Source organism: Coturnix japonica, chromosome 22, assembly GCF_054131305.1.
Source record: "Coturnix japonica strain WE chromosome 22, WE-NBRP24, whole genome shotgun sequence".
Lineage (NCBI taxonomy): Eukaryota > Metazoa > Chordata > Aves > Galliformes > Phasianidae > Coturnix > Coturnix japonica.
Genome location: NC_140684.1, coordinates 3,441,303 through 3,462,029, shown reverse-complemented (window position 1 = coordinate 3,462,029; position 20,727 = coordinate 3,441,303). Strand labels below are relative to the sequence as shown.

At 46.8% G+C, this 20,727-nt stretch overlaps 1 long non-coding RNA gene across 1 annotated transcript; it reads right to left on the bottom strand.

Moving 5' to 3' along the window:
• Positions 1 to 1,144: 1,144 nt before the first annotated feature.
• On the bottom strand, positions 1,145 to 3,632 carry LOC107322378 (uncharacterized). Its single transcript, XR_001558918.3, has 3 exons — positions 3,546 to 3,632; positions 3,275 to 3,351; positions 1,145 to 1,318 (listed from the first exon to the last, which is right to left on the bottom strand). It is a non-coding gene; the product is annotated as an uncharacterized LOC107322378 (long non-coding RNA).
• Between the last annotated feature and the right edge of the window lie 17,095 nt (positions 3,633 to 20,727).

Genomic DNA, 20,727 nt, shown 5'->3' with positions numbered 1-20,727 from the left:
CTGCTCCCATCTTCACGCACACCGTAAAGGCCTCTGTGTTCTATGTGAACCTTCCAGGCTTTTGATTTATTAAGGAGCTGCCTTGGCTGGAGCAGGAGAGCAATGTTAAAACTACACAAGCGGCCAATGTAGCTAAATTAGCAGTTGCCAGCAGCAAGCAAAGATAAATACTAATACTCAGCAAACTGAGGTGTGGGGAAGCGAGGCTGGGCTTCACAGCCCGGTTGTTTAAAGCTTTCTGCACCAGCACAGGGCAGGCGGGGTGCTGGGTGAGCAAAGAGAAACAGCCCCATGGTGTGCTGCCCTGCCAGACCCACTGCCTGCCACTGGGGTGGCTTTCTGGGTCTGAAAGGATCCCTGTGCAGAGTAGGATTGGGCAGCATCACTACTAGTCTTCCAGGTAGTGAGATTTGGGTATGCACAGCTGGAGGACTTTATGGCTCAGACAAATGAGAGGCAGCTCAGGGAGATGAGGGGGGAAAGCCTGGGGATCATCTGCAGATGGAAACCTGTGCTGGAGCTCTGGGTGTTATTTTACCTGAGCTGACAGGAGGGGGCAGGTGTCAAATTTTGAGAGTGGATCTGAGATTTGGGGGATGAGGTTAATTATGGGGTTATTTGTTACCAACTTCAGAACTGAGATCTTTTGCCGAGTGAGCAGCATGGAAATCTGTGGACGGGAGCACTGCTCTCACAAAAGGGTGAATCACACGTTTGGTGGCATTGTTTATAGCAGGCCAGGGTTCAAGTGGTTTGTGAGATTTTTTTGCTGTCACTTTCCAGACTTCAGGCCTCTCTTTTCACCTTGACTTGCAATTTTTGTGGCCGTGCCATTCCAGCAGGGACCCTCTCTGTGGTTCTTTGTGATGTGGGCAGGTAGGAGCCAACCCTGCTGTTGGCTGGGAATTTTCCACCTGTTTCACTTGAGCAGCTCTGATGAAAACAAATGACTTTCTAGATGAGTATTTCTGAACAAACCACCCCTCTCCAACCAGCACATCTTTCGTCTATTGAAATAAAACGTGCAGGAACTGGGCTGACCAACTTGTTGGAAATAGTGGGTTGCAGTTGGGATGAAAAGCTCTTTACAAGACTCTAAAGCAAGATGCTTCCCTGCTAATCCTATAGGAAAAAGGGGGAAAGGTTAACGCGAAATGAATTGAATTGTATTAGTGAAAATTGCTTAATTAGAGAAAGCATCTTGCTGCAAAATGCACAAATACAGCTGAATTCACAGATGCATCGGGGTCTTCAGCACCAGGAATATTTGTCATCTCAGAAGAAAGTGGGAGAGGCTTGTTCTTCATGTCACTGCGTGCTGTGAAGTGCAAATAGAGGAAGAAAAATTAACACATAAAAGAAATGTACTGTTTCTGCAGGAAAATTAGCCAGCTAAAGCTGAGGGAACTGGCTTAAGAACGAGAGGGGGAAAAATAAACATCAAAACAACAGAAAACAGTGGCACAATTTATATATATATATATATTTACCTTGGAAAAAGCAAATGTTGTGTTGCAACTTGCAGTGCTGTGAGCTGGAGGACATAAGACTTTGCTTGAGAGGGGGAAAAATGCTACCTAGAAATACGTAAAGCCGGAGCAATCCTGCTGCAAGCCTTTTTGTGTTTACAGAGCTGTAATTCTCAAATGAGCAGCAACTGCAAGGAGTATGCAGGTGTGAGAGAGGGGAAGAGGAGGAGCCAGGCGCTGTTGCATTGCATGCATTGATTTCTTAGTGGGGAAGCCTGGCTCCAGCATCCCTCCAGCCTGCCTTCCTGCTATCCACATTTACACAGATAAAAGGGACACCTTGGTGCTGCTCAATTATGTAAACTTACTGATTTATTTTTAAAAGCACCTGTTATGTGGCATTATTGAGTACATTAGATTTATTGTATCTACTTCTTGCATGTTGTCTTTTTTGTTTTTTAAAGGATTTTGGCGTCTAATTGACTTCTTGACTCCTCCTTTGATTCTCTCAGTCCTTATGGATTTTACTGAGTTCAGGGTGAGTTTGTGGGGCTGGGCAGGGTGAGGCCTTTAAGGAAGAGAAGTTTGTCCTTGGCTTACCCAAAAATCTGGGCTTGTTTTGGTGGCTGAGATTCCGCTCAGGGTGAGAACACAGCTGAGAGTGGTTCACAGTTGTGGTGTTACAACTGCAGTTCACTCCTTCACCTCTGAAGAGCTGGGTAATTGCAAGGAAACACTCCTCCTCCTTTACTTGCTGCTGTGATGTGTTGGTGGGCAATGGTTGAAACTTTCCAGGTCTACAATATGCATTGGGTTGGATCTTGCAGAGCACTAATGAGTCTGTGTGAGGGATGCTGCTGATGCTGGTGGGGGAGTGGAGCACGTGGGACTTCTCTCAGCTTTAAGCATGGGCTTGGGCTGTAGGCCAGCTAAGATGTCTGGTTCCTTGCTCCCCATTCTGATCCAGCAGGGCCACCACCACATCCCTACAGTGGTTTGGTGCCAGAAGCCTGGCCTGTGCAAGGGCACAGTGGGGAAAGGGAAGACTTGCTTGAAATCTCCTCCTGGCAGCTGCTTTTAATTGCAAATGGTGTGGTTTTTAAAGGGGGGAGGGAGAGCTCTTGCTTCAGGCTAGGGAGCAAGAGATTGAAAGCTTGCTGCTGTGGTCATCAGAGGTGAAGAAAAAGTCATAAATGATCCAAGGGCAAAGGCCAAATATAGACTGATAGCAGCATTGTTCCTGCAGCCTTGGGAAGGACCTTGGTGTGCACCGTGCTGCAGGCACCCCACCTTAACCCCTCCCTGCCCAGCACTGGAGGCACTGCATTCCCTCAGTGTGTCTGGATGCCAGTATCCAGCCAGGCCAATGGGTTGGTTCCTGCACAACACACAGAGCTGCTGAGAAATTCTATGGTGTCAGCAAGGAAGGAGCTCTTTCTTCCATTGCTTAAACAAACAGATGTGATTTTGAAACTCTCCTGTAAATATTTGCTCCAAAATTTCCTGCAGTTTTGTTGTTTTCCCAGGCAAATTAATGTATTTGCCTCAGTTTACCCTCAGAAAGTGAGTATCACGTATTTAGAAGCAAACCTCACAGTAAATTCCACAAGAGCTCAAATTCATGCACTGCAGGCTTTTTTGTTGGTCTGTTGGATGGTCTCAGGTCCTACATGATGCTGTCTTGCCAAGGCAAGTCTCAGGCATGAACTGAGGATTTCCTCAAACTGATGGCTGTTCATCAACCACATCTGTTTGCTCTCATACCAGAACAGATGCTCAGCACAGTTTGCATTCTTTTTACTTACCTGTATTTGTTGACATCTTCCTATGCCAGCGTACAGGATGGATACTCCCTTACCCCAGTCTTAGTTTTACCAGTGACCTGTGAGAGACAGAAGATGGTGAGTTGTTCTAAGAATCAGCTGGTGCCTTGGAAGTTGGGCAGAGCTCCTTCCAGTCAACATCCCCATCCCTGCCTCCCTCTGAGGTGCCATGTGGGGGCTGTGTCCCCCCACTGCTCTGCTATGGAGGGCAGGCTTCCCTGGGCTGGGCTGTGATCGCTTCCCGTCTCCTGACCTCGTTCCCCCAGTGGAGCACAGCGGCTGCCTCCCACCCTCCTGCATGGCTTTTTGCAGCTGGCACCATAGGCATCCATCAGTCACTGTCCGTGGTTAATGCTCAAACCAGCTGTGGCAGGCAGCCAGCAGCCATGATACGATCTTCCTGGAGCAGAGAGAAGCTTGTTGGCTTTGTAAATCCACTTGCCACCCTTCCCCCTACCCGCTTGAAGTGAAATGTCTTTCATCTTTACAGGAAAGTGTCAAGAAAGCAGTTCTCTTTAAAATATCTGAGCTGGTGCACACGGAGCTGTGGGCTGGCTGCAGGCTCTGATGGATCTTTAGGGCAGTGGGGTCTGGTGGATGCTTTCTTATAGGAGCCCCCTGAATGTTCTCCTGCCCACAGACACCATGCAGCCCAGTGCTGGGCTGGGACACTGCTGTGTGTGGTTGATGTGGTGCAACCTGGCCGTGGCTGTAAATTTCCATGTGCCTCTGTTTTGCTATTTGGAAAATAGAGGAAAAAGGATTAAAATTTTCCAGCAACTGTGTTTGCGTGCCATCATAGTGGGCATGTGCAGGTGTGGCAGAGAGCTAAGCTCCTAGCCTTATAGTGAAAGGGAGCAAAGATCCACCAGCTTTGGTTGGCTCTTCTGTATGTGAGCGAACTGTTGCTCTGCTGGGTGTGAAGGTAATTCCTACCAGCAAGAGTCTTTTTGCTTTGGCTTTTACATCATGTTTGTTTCTTACGAATTTACACCCATTGATTTTTTTCTTCTGGACCCAACTTATCTCAGCATCACCTTCACCAAAGTTTAATGGGGATGCAATAGGGAAAGGGAGTATTTTAGCACGATATCTTACAAGAGAGGGTGTCTGGTTTTGTCTCTTCAGACCAGAGTCTGGCTTCTGTGTTTAGCCTTTTCCTTCTGGGGGTCAGCCAGGGGTTACAACAGTGTGAGTGCACATTTCTTTCCCTTCTGTGCCTTGTGCCAATGGGATACTCAGGGAGCAAGAAAGCTCTGCAGGGAAAAACAAACGCACGCCTCAGCCTGTCACTGAGCCCAGCCTTGCTGCGGCAGTCCTGTGCCCTGCATGCATTATTCCTCAAATCAAAGGAGGAATCAGTGAGAAGAATGTTTAACTGGAGCCTGTGATCCTCAGGTGTGACACTGGGGGCCCCGCTGCAATGAGATGCACAGTCATGCTCTCTCTGAGACGCAGGGTTAAAGATTTGCTTGGGGCCAGTCAATAGCACGCACTGAGTATCTTCCTCAAGAATGTGTCTGCTCTTTTCCTGCCTCCAAGTAGCAGCACTTGAGTCTCAGTCCCCTACTTGAATCACTGCACTATCTCCACTTCATCAGAAACCGGAGAGTTGAGTCTTTGATGATTGTTGTGACTCACGGTGTCACAGAACTACTTACCCTGTGATTTCAACTTTAATCACTGATCCACTATCTATAGAGCTGCCTGTGGAACAGTTCAAATTGTAATTATAGGAAGCTCATCTGCTGCAAGCCACAAAGCAGGCTTTACCATATGCCTTTAAAGGTGAACTAATGTCATGATGAAATAACTGTGTTTTGCTGCAGATTGATACCGCTGGCTGGGAAGTTAACATACAGGATGAAAGCTCTGACATTTTGCAAGCTACACTATCGCTCTCTAAGTCATGTTAACCGAACATTCCCTGTTGTTTTACAAGGGATCTGCAAGTAACTGGGAAGTGTCCTCAGATGCCAGGGATGGGGAGGGTGCAGGGGGAATGCATTGAGGCAGCTTACAGAGCTGCACAGTGGTGCTGGTGCAGCAGAAGCTCAAACATGCAAGTGTTTTCCTCATCTGACCTTGATGCCTGTTTCGATCCTTTCCCCTGCTTCCAGAGGTATTTGCTAATTTGAGTTTCTATTACCTGTCCTCAACCCTGTACTTAGTAGCCCTTTTTAGGGCCTGTTTTATGCTCACCCTTGCCTGCCTCCTGCTGAGGCTGTGTGCCATGCTACCTGTTCCCCATCCTGCTAAATGAGCATTCATGCTCCTAAAAGCTTTCATGGTCCTGTGTGAAGGAGAATCAAGGCAGGATGCAGGTGCAGGGCAGTGGTCCTGCTGAAGACTGTGCAGGGTCTGTAGTAGCTTCTTACTGGTGTGTGTGCGCCTGGCTTCTTGAAAACACAGCAGTGAAGGACAGAAACATTAGCAAAATTTACCTTGCTTCTATTTACGTGTTTGGGAAAGATTAGCTGAGTTTTCAACAGCAAAATAGGAGCAGCAAGGCACAAAGCTGCTGAAACCTCATTTCCAAGGTGCTGTTGGCTGCGTTGTCTACCCATCTCTTTCCAGCAGCACAGCAGTACAGTGTTCAGGTGGCAGCTGGTCTGGGATTTCAGGTAGGGCAGTGCAAGTGCATCCCAACCTTCCTTCAGATGTCCTTCCTACCACACTTCTCTTAATTAAACTCTCACCACAAACTGGGGAATGATGAGATCGGCAAGACCAGAGTTGGCAACCCACTGTGACTCCTGAACCTCCGGCTCTCCCTGTGCTGCCCTGTTTCTCTTTTCTTCTGCAACTGGTCACATAAAGATAAGTAACAAAGATAGTTTTATTGCAAGCAGCTGGGGAAAATCACGTTGCTTCAGTTTCCATAAAATAGCCGAGCCTCAGCTTTTTTATCCTGCCCATTCGCACATCCACTATAAAAGGGACATCAGTTATAAACATTTCCTGTTTGTGCATACAGTCTTCCAGTGCTTATGATGTATAGACTGACAAAAGGCTTAATGCTTTGAATATATAAAACACAAGGCCTGTGCAATGGAGGGTGACAGTTGCCCTTTAATGTTCTGCTTTTTAAAGATCAGGGTAGAGTTCAGAAAGCATAGTCATGAGGTTTAATGATTTAATGGGGACGACTGGGGAGCAAAAGTAGTTACTACACCCTGGGGAAAAGTGGTTCCTCATACATATTACTTTAGCCTAATGGCCTATGAATGCTTCCTCTGTGGCATAGGAGGGTGTCACGGTACATAGACTCTATAATACTGAATGGGTTGATTAAATGCATATTAAACAATACTAAATTGGGAAAAAAAAAAAAAAAAAGGCACCACCAACTGTATTTATTCTGTTCTTGGAAAATGTTGTTACTCATTCAATTTCATTTGTGATATTATTATAATTTTCCCCCCATTCCGTGCTCGTTGCAGTGCAAGGGAGTCAAGTGTAAACGCTGCTGATGGATCTTTGGGGACAGAGTTGCCATTCAGTGGTGCTGGGAGGGCAAGGAGCTGTGCCAGGGTTGGGAAGGACCTCAGTGGGATTGGGGGGAAAGGTGTTGTCTGAGCATCCTGGGTATCGGTGATTACTGCAGGTGGGGTCTTCTGATGCTGGCAAGAAGTGTTCAGGAAAATGACCTTTTTCTTTCCTGTGTCAATGCTAGTTCAAGTTCTGTCGCACACTCAGTATGTTCCCCTTGCTGTCTGCCCTTCTTGGTGGATGCTGACCAAGAGCTTTGGTGACTCTGCTGTGTGACTCAGTAGTACTACCCCCCTGGAGCCCAATAAGGGTCACTGTGCTCCCAAACAGAAGGCATGGTAACTTGAGGTGTCCAACTGTCAATCCTTCCTGGGAGCCTGATGGGGAGGGCAGCCCCCATTGTTGTCAGCAGTGCTTGTGGCTATGGGGATGCCTCACTTTGCTGGTGATGTTCTGCATCTCCTGTTAAGGATTACAGTGCCTGCGCTGCCTGGCTGCCAGGATGGCTGTCATGGCAAGCACAGCCCTTCCAAAGCTGTTCCCAAATAACTGTAGCCAGTACACCATCACCATGTGTTTTTAAGACCCACAAAAGGACATGAGTAAGTGTTACTATCTTCCAGTTCTGAATAATCTGTGCCAATTTATGATGTTCTAGAATGTTTCACTAGTCACGACTTGCTAATGTTGTTAACGCTGCCTGGAGATGATGTGAAGTCTGATTAAGTACGATCTTTTTGGAAACCTCTGACAGTTCTACCCAGATATTTTTATGCTGTAGTACACCTTGTGTGGGATAGGTTTTAATTATCTCCTGTATTTCACCACTGACATGTATATTCCCTTCCAAATATTGGTACCTTGATGAGGAAAGTAGCTTTCTCCTATGGCCTTTCTACCAACAAGGATTTGGTATTGTCTTTTCTTTTTACTGCTTCAGTCAGTTGCTTTATTCTGCACTCTGTAGTTCCAAATGCAATTTACAGTCCTTCGTGCCGTAGAAGTAGCTGGAGCAGTGAACACCATGGAGCAAACCCAAATTAAAGAGAGAGGGTAAATTGTCTTTGTAATAAGAACTGCAGTAGGGTTGCAACTAACAGAAATAACTTGTCTGGAGGAAAAACAGCAGTGGGGAGGTGTGAGCAGAGGCTGCGGCGTCGTTCGGGTCCGTAAGTTTTGTGGGACTCTTTAGTCATTCTTCCCTCATCTTCGTAGTGCTGCTGATTTGATGAGGATGGTGTTCAAATATTTATTCACATCTACAACGTGAACCATTCAGCCTGTTCTGGGAGTGCATGAATATGAGAAGTAGAGTCTTTAACGTAATCTAATGGCTTTGAATTGAGAATATCATAGGTTGTGGCTCCTGCGACAGCTCCTCGGGTGCCCTCATCTGTCTTTGGTCCTAAAAAGCCATTTCATAAATCTCTGTCGTGAGGTGACTTGAAGCATTTGCCTTCCCCTGGCAGTGAGCATGGCTATAGAAACATATGTTCTCCAGGTGTCAGTCCTCTCTGACACTGCCGTGGCTTGGAGCAGCTGGCGATGCTGAGGGAGCCTCCACATGCCATACAATGAGCTGAGAGAAGAGTCTGCTTTACTGCAATGAGATTCCCTCGCTCATAAACCATCACCCCATCAGCCAGGAAGCAAGACCTTCTCTCCCCCCTCCCAACCATTTATTATTGATAGAAGCATTTTATAAATAAACATCTCTAGGTAACATATTCCATAAAATATCTAATTATAGATTATTGGATTGAACATTTCTTGCTTCAATTAAGTGATGGTTCTTTTCCCCTCAGGAAGCCAACTCGGTGCTCTTTCTGGGGAAATTATGTGTATTTATTCTGTTTTCTATAGGCAGTGTCTTTTTATGTTGTTAATAAATAAGCTACAGTGCAGGGCTTTATCCTAAATAAAACTAATGGAGGTCAGGCTTTGCATTTGTTGCTGTTTCCCTGATCAGGTCTCTCTACAGAGTCCTTCAAAAGGAAGGAAAGAAGAAAAAAGGGATGAATGAAAATACTCAGCTTGGAGATCTAAACTTGTGTGCCACCCTCCAAAGAGGTGTGTTTAAATACTGCAAATCAAAACAAGAAAACATAGATTGAAAGCACAGAATTCATAAGTAGCATTGAATTTCAGCCCCATCCATCTTTTGGGTGAGTGTTGGGGTCTCAGGGTTTGAGAGCTTGATTTGAACTAATAGAAAGTTGACCTTTTCTCACTGATTTTTCCCTTCAGCTCTGGGACTGAACTCCCCAGAAGCCACTGTGATTTTCTTGATTTAAATCAAGAGCTTGTGCTTTGGCCCATCTCTTCTGGGCACAGAGAGGTGCTGCCATGGGGAGCTGCCCTTTCCATCTGCCTGAAGGGTGGTTGGCTGCTTACACAGCAGAGAAAGAAGCCAAGCTGGGATATGTGAGGCTGTTGGATTTCTGTGCTCTTCCTTTCCCTGAAGAGCTGTGGTAGATGAAACGCATCAGTTCGGAGCAGTTCTCTGCAGTGCAGTTGGACCAGATGTCCTCATGGGTTCAGTGCTGCGGTGTCCTATTGCTGCAGCATCTTCCCACTCCAGCTCTTCTCTTCTAAGCTGGAGTTAAAGCCAGACACACTGAAGGCACTTGGAAGGCAGTGTGCTGAGCTTGCCCACTCTGTCCAGATTTTCACTCCTCCTCACAGACAGTGCGCTGTGATTTCCCTTTGGCGGTGGTGGTGGCACACTGGGCTGTGCCATAGGAAGGTGTGAACATGCTCTGAGGTCCCAGAGCTCCTCTGCACCCCATCCTCAGTGCTGGGGAGGGGCTTTGCTTGGAGCTGCAACCATCCCCTTGCTCCCTTACCTGCCATTTTAAACAAATGCAAATTAAAACCCTCCGTCGGGTTGGTTCATTCCCTTCCTTCGTGTAACTGATGTTATTGGATTTTTATGCAGCACATTACACCCTGAGCCATGTCTTCTACTATTTTGCTTTCAAATTGTATCTCCTGCCATTTGTGTCACATTTAAAATGCTAACAGTATAGAATGTCATTTACAGAATCGGGGCGTTTGCTGCGGAAAATTAATTTGACTTATTCCTTCTGCCTGTTCCTATCTCCAGGCCAATATTATGCTACTCATTCTACAAGAGTAATACTTAATGAATAGGACTATTAATAATGTCAAGGTCCATGGGGGTCTTATGGGTAACGGATAGGCGTAGACTGTAAGGGGGCAGTCACCTGACTTCAGTTAATGTTCCATGAAAATATCAGGCAGTGCAATGTAATTATGGAGCAGAGGATAGTGGAAAAAAAAAAGAGGGGGGGGGGGGGGGGGTAAAAAAAGAAGAGGTAGAGTTCCTTAAATATTTTATCAAATTAGTAGGTGCTTTTTAGGTAATTTACCTGAACCTTCCTGTGAGCGGGTGGGAGCACTGCTTAAAATTCCAAGGGGAGAAATCAACAGCTCAATATCTGATTCATAAAGATGGCACGCAGTCAGATGAGCTTGCAGCGTGCGGGCGTTTATGTGCTTGGCATGGCGTGTTGGGGGTGCAGGATGTGCGAATGCATGGCTTTTATTTGCAGGAAACAGCAATGTGAAGAAAGGGTTGTCTTTTTCCCCCAGCTTGTACACGTATCTAGCATTTAAAAAGATGAAATTCTATTGGGGAAAGCATAAAAATTAAAATTCCTAATGGGAACAAGCCGCAAACAGGAGAAACAAAATCTTCTTGCCGCTGTTTATTGTGCTGCTTGCTGTGAAAATACTAGCCAGGACGAAATGGCTGGAGGCACAGGCTGCCATGGGCAGGGGGCATGGGAGGGCAGCTCTCATTTTTCTCCCCATGTTCAAAGCTGCCAGCAATGCTAATGCAGGTGTCGCAAACACATTGAGGGGGAAGGAAGGAGCTGCTTGTAGGGCCTAATCCTGCACTTGCTGAACCAGTTTGTGTGTGATGATTGTGTGTGTGTGTTTGTTTGTTTTATAGGGGGATTTTATTATTATTATTATTATTTGTCTGGGTTCTCAGCCTCTAAATCCATGTGGCTGGAGTCACATCTGGGATTACTGGGTATGTGTGCAGGAAGAAAGGGATAAGGAAATTGTCTACTGAGACATGCTGCTGCTCAGAGAAGACTTGCAGCTTTTGCCATCGTTTTCGGTAGTGAAATGACACTGTGGTGTGATGGTTAAATCTGAAGGAGGACTTTTGGGGGTGTGTTTATGGCTGTGTGTACCTTTGACCACACAGAACTAGAAGTAGGTTGCTAAGTCTGCACCCTGGTTTTGAAAGAGTGGCCTAATAAGACTGCAAAGAGCTGATACTATGCAGCAAAAGAAGCAGAAGGAGGCTTTGTGTTTCCAGGTGCAGACTGTGTGCTGAAACTGCGTTTAAAGGCTGTGAGCCATACTGGGTCATATTGTAGTAGAAACATCAGGAGATGACGTGACAGGGACATGGGGCTCTGCTCCCCGCACCTGGTGCCCTGGTAGTGACTGGCAGTTCTGACGTGACCTAAGGAGCCTTTCTAGATCTGCTCTTGGGAGCTGCTGCGATACCTGCCTTGCTGTGGCTCTTCAAGGTATAGATATCATCAGAGAGCAGTGTCTGGCATGTCCCATCACACCTGGCTGGCTGCAGAGGCTCTGCCAGATGATGCAGAACAGGCAGTCGTGAATTGCTCCACTGTGTTTGGCTGGAGATTGTCTGCCTGGAGGATGAAATATGGAGGGGAGGATGGTGATGCTAATAGCTCTAGAATGGGAAAAAGGTCCTTCTCAGCCTCTGCCTATGCAAGGCCTTTGGTTTTCTGAATGCAAAATGCATCTCTCTTCCATTTGTGGTTGAGGGGGTCTGTGTACTTGGGACTGAAACCAGCATCCATGTGGAAGGACATACTGAGCACTGGCCAAGCTTAGCATAGCTTATTGGGCTCCCCCTTGGTTCCTCCTACCCCTCTTCATCCTCTTACCATTGTTATTTTTTCCCCTCCAAGAAGCTTTATTCATTTCTGAAGCGTGCATTAATATCGGCAGCATTAGGCAGCCCCAGTATGTCTCGTTGCTGTGTGCCTCACTAATTCTCACTATTAGGCCACCTGCTGACAACTCCCGAATGGAGCCGTATCCCTCTGTCATAGTTCGCTATGAATAAACATGAAAGAGACAAATGAGGCGGTGCTGGCGGTTGCTCTGCAGCCAGCCGTGCGTTATTGCCAGACCGGCACCAAGCACGCAGATGGCTGGGCTGTGCTCATAGGTGTGCACACCTCTTGTGCCCTTCGTGCCCCTACTGGCTGGCTGCTCCTTGGTAGCGAGATGAGATCTGGGATCCTCCTTCCAGCGCTTGGAGCCCCATCTGTAAGCGGTGTGGCACAGCCATGCTTGGGTTAGCAAGACAACTGCCTTCCCTGCAGCTGTCTGGAAGCCCTGCAAGCATGGGTGCTGCTGGGTTGCTTTCTGGGGGTGGTTAGCTAGGCTCTCCCAAATGAAACCCGTGTGAATTTTAAGCAGTTTTAGGAAAATCAGTGATATTGCTATGGGTTCTGATTCATTTTGATTCCCAAGCACATTAAATTAGCAGAAGTGGGTTCATTGACAAATGTGGGTTTGAGTGGAAGTTTGCCAATGGCAAATGATGCTGGTCAGGAGTTACTGTGCCCCGCAGACCTTCCTTCCCTCTTGGGAAATGCTTTTATGGTTGAGGCAGGAAAGTTTGAGGCAGTGAAAGAAGCAACAGGTTTTCCTGCTGGTGCCCTGCTGGCACACGGGCTGTGCTGTTAAGCTTAGTTGAAGAAAGGCACGAAAGCTGTGCACAGTTCTTCCTTTCCCATTCTCTCAGTTCTCTTAAAACTCCTTTAATGAAAAAACTTCAAACTTAGGAACAAATACCACAGGATATTAATGTCTTTATTTGGCAGAAATATATGTATTTAAAATGAAACACAAAATCTTTCCCTGTTACTGAAAATGAGCTTCTCTTTGAGACTTTCCTGTGGAGGAAAGGTATTCTTTTTGTGATACGTAGCTCATGGACTGTGTCACCAGAGGGGGAAAGAGCTGTCTGTGACTGCCTCTGATAGTACAGAGAGTGGCTTTGCCAGGGCTTCTCTAAAACCTGCATGTTCTGCTTTAATAGACATGACAGCTGATTTCTGTAATGGTTTCTCTCTTGGCTGTAGGATGTTGGATAGGTAACAAGGCTGGTGTGTGAACTTTTAAGGGACGTTCCTTCTGTGGTGCACATCAGAGTTGAAAACGTGTACATGTGTGTAACAGAGGCACAGCTTGCACTCCTGGCTGCATCAGATGTGTGTAGGTGAGAGCCCTAAATTCCCGGATCACAAAAGCTCAGGGGCCATATCCACAAACCAACACAGCTTCCTTCCCTTCGACCCCCATCTTCTCCTGCCACTCTTTGATTTCTCCTCTTGCCTCAGATTTACAGCTACCTTGTCCAAATATATTACAGGAAATAAAGGATAAAATGCTTTAAAAACCTACCTTCCCAAGCAGGAGAACAGGCTTTGGTGAAAATAAATGAGCTGGTTTGTTATATTGCTCAGCCTCTGTCACATGAAGGTGAGGCCTCCTTTTTTATTATTATTATTTTTTATTGCCACCCATTTGCCTTCATTATAATTTATTTGTTAATCTATGCTCCAGCTCATGAATTTTGCATTTGGGGAGGTGGAGAAAAAGGGGAGGGGGATTCAAAGCGCCAAAAAAGATGCTGGCCCACTTAAAGGTGAAGGACACAGTTGGAGGGCAGGGCTGCCTTCCTGGCCTTCCATCATCCTGTTAAAAGGCAAATATGCAGTCAGCAGAAAGGGGGGGAAGAAAAGAAAAAAAAAAAAAGGGGGGGGGGGAGGAGGGATAAAGATGTGCCAATTAATAATTATTCCGATGGCTTCATTGGGATTCAGAACCTCACAGGTCAGAGAGGACAAATCCAAACCCCCTTCTCCCAAGCTCTTGTCCTCAGGTGAGCCAGTGGTTCTGTGCTGTGCTTCCATGTCTCCTGTGCCAACTTTCCTTCCTTTTTTTTCCCCCTTTTTTTTTTATGAGGCATCCTGAGTGTAAAAAATATGGCCTGCCTTTATGGTGCTCCAGCACGAATGAAGCTATAAAATTATGAACAGTTTTTATGATGGCTATTCAGGGGATGCTTTTATATTGATGGTGCGCATGCTGTATCTATCTTTTTTCCTTTCTTTTTTGCATCCCTTCTTTCCCCTGAAGAAGATGGCAGTAGCTACATGCGTAGGGGGGAGGATCAGTAAGGGAGGGGGGGCTGTGTAACTATTTTTCATGCATTTAATATATTAATTATCTGGTAAATGCTCCCTAGGCTGTACTTGGGATGCCGAAGAATGACAGCTTTTCAACGAAGCTCCAAAGGCAGCCCATCAGCCCACAGTGTATTATGTCGGAGAGGTCAGGGTGGGGTTAATGTAACTTTTTATTTGCTGATTTTTCATAGATGGGAGCAAAGCTGGTAAGGGGAAAAAGAGAGAGAGAGACTGAAAAGAAGGTGCAAAAAGAGCAGAGATAATGGCAAGTCTGTTCCGTCCCCCTCCTGCCTCCCAGCCCGCTCCACAGCAGATAGGTTGATTATGCAAATGAGAGATGCTCGCAGCTTTCTCGGGATGCTCCTTCTCCAGGGGCTTCTGTGGTAATGGGGACAGAAGTCTGTGAGGGGGAAGTCTGAGCAAGAGGCAAGGAGGAGGAGAAATCCCATATGCAATAACTAAACTGAAAATAGATCATCCATCCTTCCTGAAAATAGAAATACCTTGGCAAGCCGTGCAGCAGGGAAGCATGGGTACTTGGCCTGCTTTGCAAAAGGCCCAGGTGAAATCTGGGCTGGGTGTGCAGGAGGGAGCTGCTGGAGGTGGGATCCTGATGCCTGTTTCTTTCTTATTTCAGAAATGTAAAATAAGTAGAATAACAGCTGGCAGGTAATACGAGGTATACAAACTTCAACAGGAGTGCATCAGGGGAAGGAAAAGAAAAATAAATAGAGTAGCAGCTTCAGCTTCTCTGGCCTGGCAGAAATTATTTCTGTCAATATTTTTAATTTCAGCTCATGGAAGTGGAGTCTGGATGTGATGGAGGGCTGAGGCCTAAGCAGATGGTTATGAGCTGGCTGATAAGCCGCCTCTGTGGCCAGATAACAGCACAGCCGCGTGAAGGCCCAGCACCTCAGGCTTGCACTGCACTGAAGGAATTTTTGAGCATCTTTTGTTGTCTTTGGTTAATTTTGCAACAAAGAAACGTATTTAGATAACGGTGTGCTGTTGAGGAATAATGACACCTAGAAAACAAAACAGAAAGTCACGCAATGTGATGCATCTCTGATATTCTTAAGGAGGCCATCAGTTCTAGCAGCCCTCCAGAAGCACATGCTGGGAAGGCCTTATGTATTTTACTAAGTCTGGTATAAAGAGAAGTTTAAAATTAATTTCACCAACTAATGCCTTCACAGTTAATGGGTTAACATTGGTGCTAAAAGCCTGAAGTAGGCTGGAAGCAGAACCGTCACTGGACGACCTTTCCTTATTCTACTTCAGTAGCTGCATCCACAGGGAAAAAGCAACTGAAACATCAAAGCTTGTTTTTGTTCCCCACATCTTTGGAAATTTCATGCCAGCACAGAAGGGGGAAGCAATGATGTACCATTGTGATTTCACTCATTTGCTTTGCCTCCAGCCATTGTTCCCTCGCAGCGATTCCATGTGGCATTAAATCTGTTTGTTCTCTGTCTGTCTGTGCCAAAGCCACCCTGAGCTGGGATCGAAAGGTTTTGGCTCTTCAAACAAATCTGTGCCATTGCCCCGAGCCTTAGCAAGGCCCACAGTGCAGCAATGCTGGGATCTGAGCAAGTTCTTGTATTCTCAGTGCAGAGGGAGAAACTGAGGCAGGCTGACAGTGCCTCCCTCTGGGGTTGTGCTGCAGCTCAGCAGGAGCCCTGCCAGGTGTTGTGGCCTCTTGCAGGAAAAGAGAGCTGTTCATTAACTAGCTTTAGTCTTTGGTCTGGTGGTTGGCAACCCTGCACATAGCAGGAGGTTGAAACTTGATGATCATTGTGGTCTTTTACAACCCAGGCCATTCTGTGATTTAGCACCGGGTCTAGGTGTTGAGCATCTATTAGTAAAACTCCTAGCAAATGTTGGAGAAGTCCCTAAAGGGGTCTCTTTAGGAAGTGCTCCTTGGAGAAGTAATGGGCTGTGCTGCTCTGCATGCTGGCTTCCAGGTGGCTCATCTCAAGTGTGTGTGCTGTCTTTCCATTCTATGCTAATGCTTCAGCCAGGTATAGAGCATTGCTTATTGGTTAGAAACTTCTTTGTAAGATGCCGAGGGTGAGAACAAAATGGGGTTATTCTGACAGCCTGTAAGGATTCACAATGCTGTGACTTTCTGTTGATCACACAGAGGCAACAGTTGATTTTTATTTCATTTGATACTGAAATAGCCAGTGACTGCAGACAGCAGATCCTTTCTGGCTTGTGTTGGCATCTATTGTGCTATGAGTCCAGGGGAGTCCCAGCAGGGCCCTGGGGCCAACCACTGCTCTGTGATGGGAAGAGTCCTGGGCTGGCAGTTCTGACTTCATAAAATTGTATTGGAAATGCAGGCATGATTAACTTGCCATAGGTATATATGGAATTAGTGTGTGATTCAGTAGTGGTGTAATAAAGGCAAGTTGCCTGCATCTGGCCAGCAGATGCTTTACATAATTTCAGGAGGGCTCTCATGGTGGCAGCTTTAAAATGACAAAGAAGGGAAGAAAAAGCAGAATGTGGTCAGTGCTGTATTAACTGCACCACAAGGGCTGCAGGGGATGGTGCTGAGGGGACCCTGTGTCCCGCATGTCATACACAAGTGTGTTCAAACTGTGGGTTTTTCTAGGCACGCTGCCTTGCAATGTGAGCTTGAAGTTTAAGTACCTTTAAGTACCACTACCTTTATGCTCTCTATACTGCAGGCTGCTTGGTCAATAACATTCTCCTTTAACAACACAACAAGTCAGCAGTGTTGGTGCCCAGGCTCTGGGGAGGCAAGGCAGGTGTCTGCAGGAGGATGCTCATGCAAGGAGGATGAAGGCTCAGTCCCAGGGTCCACGTGAGGCCCCTTCTGTTCAGTGCATGTAGAACTGGTAGCTCTGTTGAGGGCTCTGAGCTCGAGAGGAGTGTGCTGTAGAAAGGAGGCTCTGATATCCTTGCAGCCTGGCTCACAGGCTACAGCACTGCTTTCCTTTTCCAAACAACACTCAGTGTTACAAGAAAAATCTCTTTGGCATCGCCGCACGACAGGTTGCCTCTCTGCAGAAGCATGGCATTGTGGTATGCTCAGGTGGTGCTCCAAAAGCTCCCTTAGCTCTGGCTTGTGGTCCTTATGTCACAGTGCACGGGAAAAGGTCCATTGCCCCCGGAGGAGAGGGGCATGCAGGAGGGGAGGTGGTGTGGTGGTCATATGGGTGTCTCAGCTCTGGTGTTGTTCCTCTGAATGCTGAATTTTAGAGCTTCTGATTCTTCCAATAAGTCGTATTTTAGGGTCAGTGCCAACCATCCAGACGAGCTGCGGATGAAGGATCTATTTTTTGCTTTGGTGTATTTTTAACCTCTTTTTTTGTTGTTGTTCCAAATGTATTCATGCCAGATTTAAGAACAAACAAAACCCGCAAGGAGCCCAGTGAGACTTTTTCACTTGTTAATACCTGAAGGAAGCCTGCTGTGATACAGGGGCCCCTTGTTCTCCTGGAATAGGGTTACACGGGGAGTTATTTGGGGCAAGCTGTGCTATTGAGCTGGGCAGGGACACAGGGTGACCTCCCTGGCATGCTGCCCTCCCATAAGAGTTCTGGTGTCCCCCCGGGGTACAGGGCTCCATCCCTTCTGAGGACATGCAGGGAGATGCATGCCCTGTGCTAAGGGTATCCTGTATGTAAACCCAGAAGAGTATCATTGAAATTCTAATTGACTCAGTTCAGAGCTCTTCAAACTGCTGAGAATTTGCATTTTGTTGCAGAGCAGACTCAGCTGTGTTCTGCTCCTTCACAGCACCCTAAGGTGCTTTGATACCTCACTGTCAGTGTGTGGGTGTCTATAAACAGTCTGTTTTGCTCAAGAAAAATATTTTTCTGGCATAAGGTTTGCTTGTGTATCTTACAGTAGCATGCATTCTCCTGCCTTCCTTTAATGCAACTGTATGTAAGCATATGAAAACTATGTGATTCTGAACATGCAATGTGCAAGACCTGGATTATTTCAAGTGTTCCATTCCCACCATGCCAGCAGAATTTGACTCTGATGGTATTTGTTAGTAAAATGAAGGTGTTAGATGGAGGCTGAGTGTGTTTTAGGTTTTTTTTTCTCTATTAGTATTCTCTGTCTTATTGCTCAGTTATGTAATCACAGATGTCGCTGTGATTTGCGCATATGTTTCCAGTTAAAACACAAGCAAACAGCCACATTGCCTCCGCCAGCGCGCCAGGAAGCTGCAAGTTCAGATGGATGCCGGGGGCAGGCAGGTGAGGGGAGGAAAGGAGTGGTCAGTCAAATCCAGGCTATTACTGAAAATAATCAGGAGCAGTTGGCAACCCTGCTCCTGCATATTCGCCGAGCGCTTGGTGATTCAGCCCTTCTCCATTTTCAGGCCAATGTGGCCGTCACTCTGAATTATTTTCAGTGAGCACTTCTATATCTCATGTCAGTTCCCAGTTCGAACCCATCACCGAGTGTCGAGGCTGCGACGTGCTGTACATGCCGATGAGCGTCCCCCCCTCCCCTGCTTTGCTATTAACCTTTCCTTTTACCAGAGTTCCCCCTTTGTCCTGCTGCAGTTTGCAGTGGCTGATAGAAGCAGCTGCCTGTGGCCAAACGAACATCGCATTTACATTTTCTTTCTTGAACCAAAGAGTGAGACACAGAATTGCTGTAAATGATCTCCCCTTTCTCTTTCTACCTCCCCCCTATCGTCTTTAACGCATTGCCTAGAAATCTATTTCTTATCTAATTTTACTAGATGGATCAACAGGGCTGGGAATGTAACCCTTTGTCATCTATGGAAATCTTTTTATCCCATAAAAATGATTAGATTTGATGCAATTAGGATTATGAGGAGGTGGGGGGGAGCGGAAGACAGCACGCCTTGTCTACTGCTGTCTGCTGACATATTAACAGCCTGTTTATTAACTGCTTTACATTTGGGCTACGAGCAATGCATTCTTATGCCTGATAAGCCCAGGGAAACGAACACGTGTGCCAATATGAAATGTGAGCCTCACTTTTTTGGCTGTTCCCCCTCCCACCTTTCTGCATATGAATCTAGGAGGAGGGTTTTACCTTGAAACAAAACCACCTCTGCTGGAAAAATGCAGGTTTCAGTGTGCCGCTCCTGTAAGCTGTGGCTTATGTTTGTGCCTACCCCTGTGGGGAAATACACAACCGTGACTCTGCTCCTCTTCCCTGCCGCCCCTTTGTGGTCCTCGGACAGGTCTGAGGATGTCTGCTAGCAGCTAACAGCATGTCAGCTTCCTTTAGACCACACCTGGGCTGGAATCAGTTGTCCTCTTCTCCCACATGGAACTGCACAACTCAGCAGCACACCCAGACTGGATGTGTTCCTGGGGGCAGTGCCATAGTAGCCTGGGGACACAAGCTGCAGTGCTTTTTCCATCTGCTGTCAGGTTTACCTGTGGGTTAGCTCTGGTGACACAAGTGCACTGCCTCCCAGGGCAATAACATGGGCAGGAGCCCATCCTTACACCCCCCTGAAAGCACAGGGCTGATGCTAACACGGAGTGGCACTGGCGGCTGTGCTGCTGTGGGATGCGCTGCTCTGACACATCCGAAAGGAAGGACAGAACCCAGCCTTTGTTCCTCACAGGCACTGGGGCACAGTGAGAATATTTGACTTCCAAATGACTGTTACTTAATAGGAGTGCAATTATTTGCCCTGGTTTTGTTTGCAGATCACGAATAACGTCATAACATAGCTCAGCGGTCCTGTCTGTTTCTTCTGGGCCTCTGCATTTAATCGCTGCTTGTTTCATGACTTTGCTTCAAGTATCTAAAAATAACTTCAGGAGTAAGTTTAACAATAGCAACTGCAGACACCCCTATCTGTCACGCTGTGCCTGCCGTGGAAATCAGATCCCAGCAGTTAGCAGAGACCTGCTGTGTCGGTGCTGTCGAACGGACAGCTGCTGTGCCGTGCTAATAGGAGGGCTGAGGCTGGCAGCCTTGGTGCCAAGAGCAGCCCTGGTGCTGCTGACACGTGAGGTGTGGGGTCAGTGCTTGTAAGTGTTGGGGAGCAGCGGTGCAGTCCTTGCAAGGGTTCATCTCAGCTGTTCGGATACTGATCAGTTTTCCTTTGAAATCAGGGCTTCTGGGACACTTGGAGGGTGGAGGGATTTCCCTGCCCAAAGCTCCAGGACCTGAATGCATTCATGTGTCTTCCACTAATGAAGTTTTATGTTGATTTTAGCGGTGAAAAAAAGAGAAAAAGGCACGTGTGTTTTGTTATTCTAGCAGAGGGTGCTGAATGATGGCTATTTCTTTATGATAAGGAGAGAATAGGCAAGCTGAGATGGCTTGACTCCGTGCTGTGCGGTGGGCACATGAAATGGGACAACGCTCATGCCATAGGTTGTCTGTATGTGGATCAATTGGCACTTACTTGTCTCTGTGTCCCAACAAAGGCATGGGGTGGGATGAGCATATCTAAGAGCTGATGTATATTGGCCTCGCTTCTTCCTAGCGAGACAATCAGTCAGCCCCTCATTATTAGGAGCAGTGCTAAGCAACGCACATCAGGTGCCTGCGATGCCCATAGCAAGACCCTCAGAGTTTACACAGCATCTCGTGGCTCTGCCCTGCTGCGCTCCCTCCCCTCCCAGCGAGGTGAAGGCCCGGCCTAAAGACATCTCAGATTGTAAATGTGCCGAC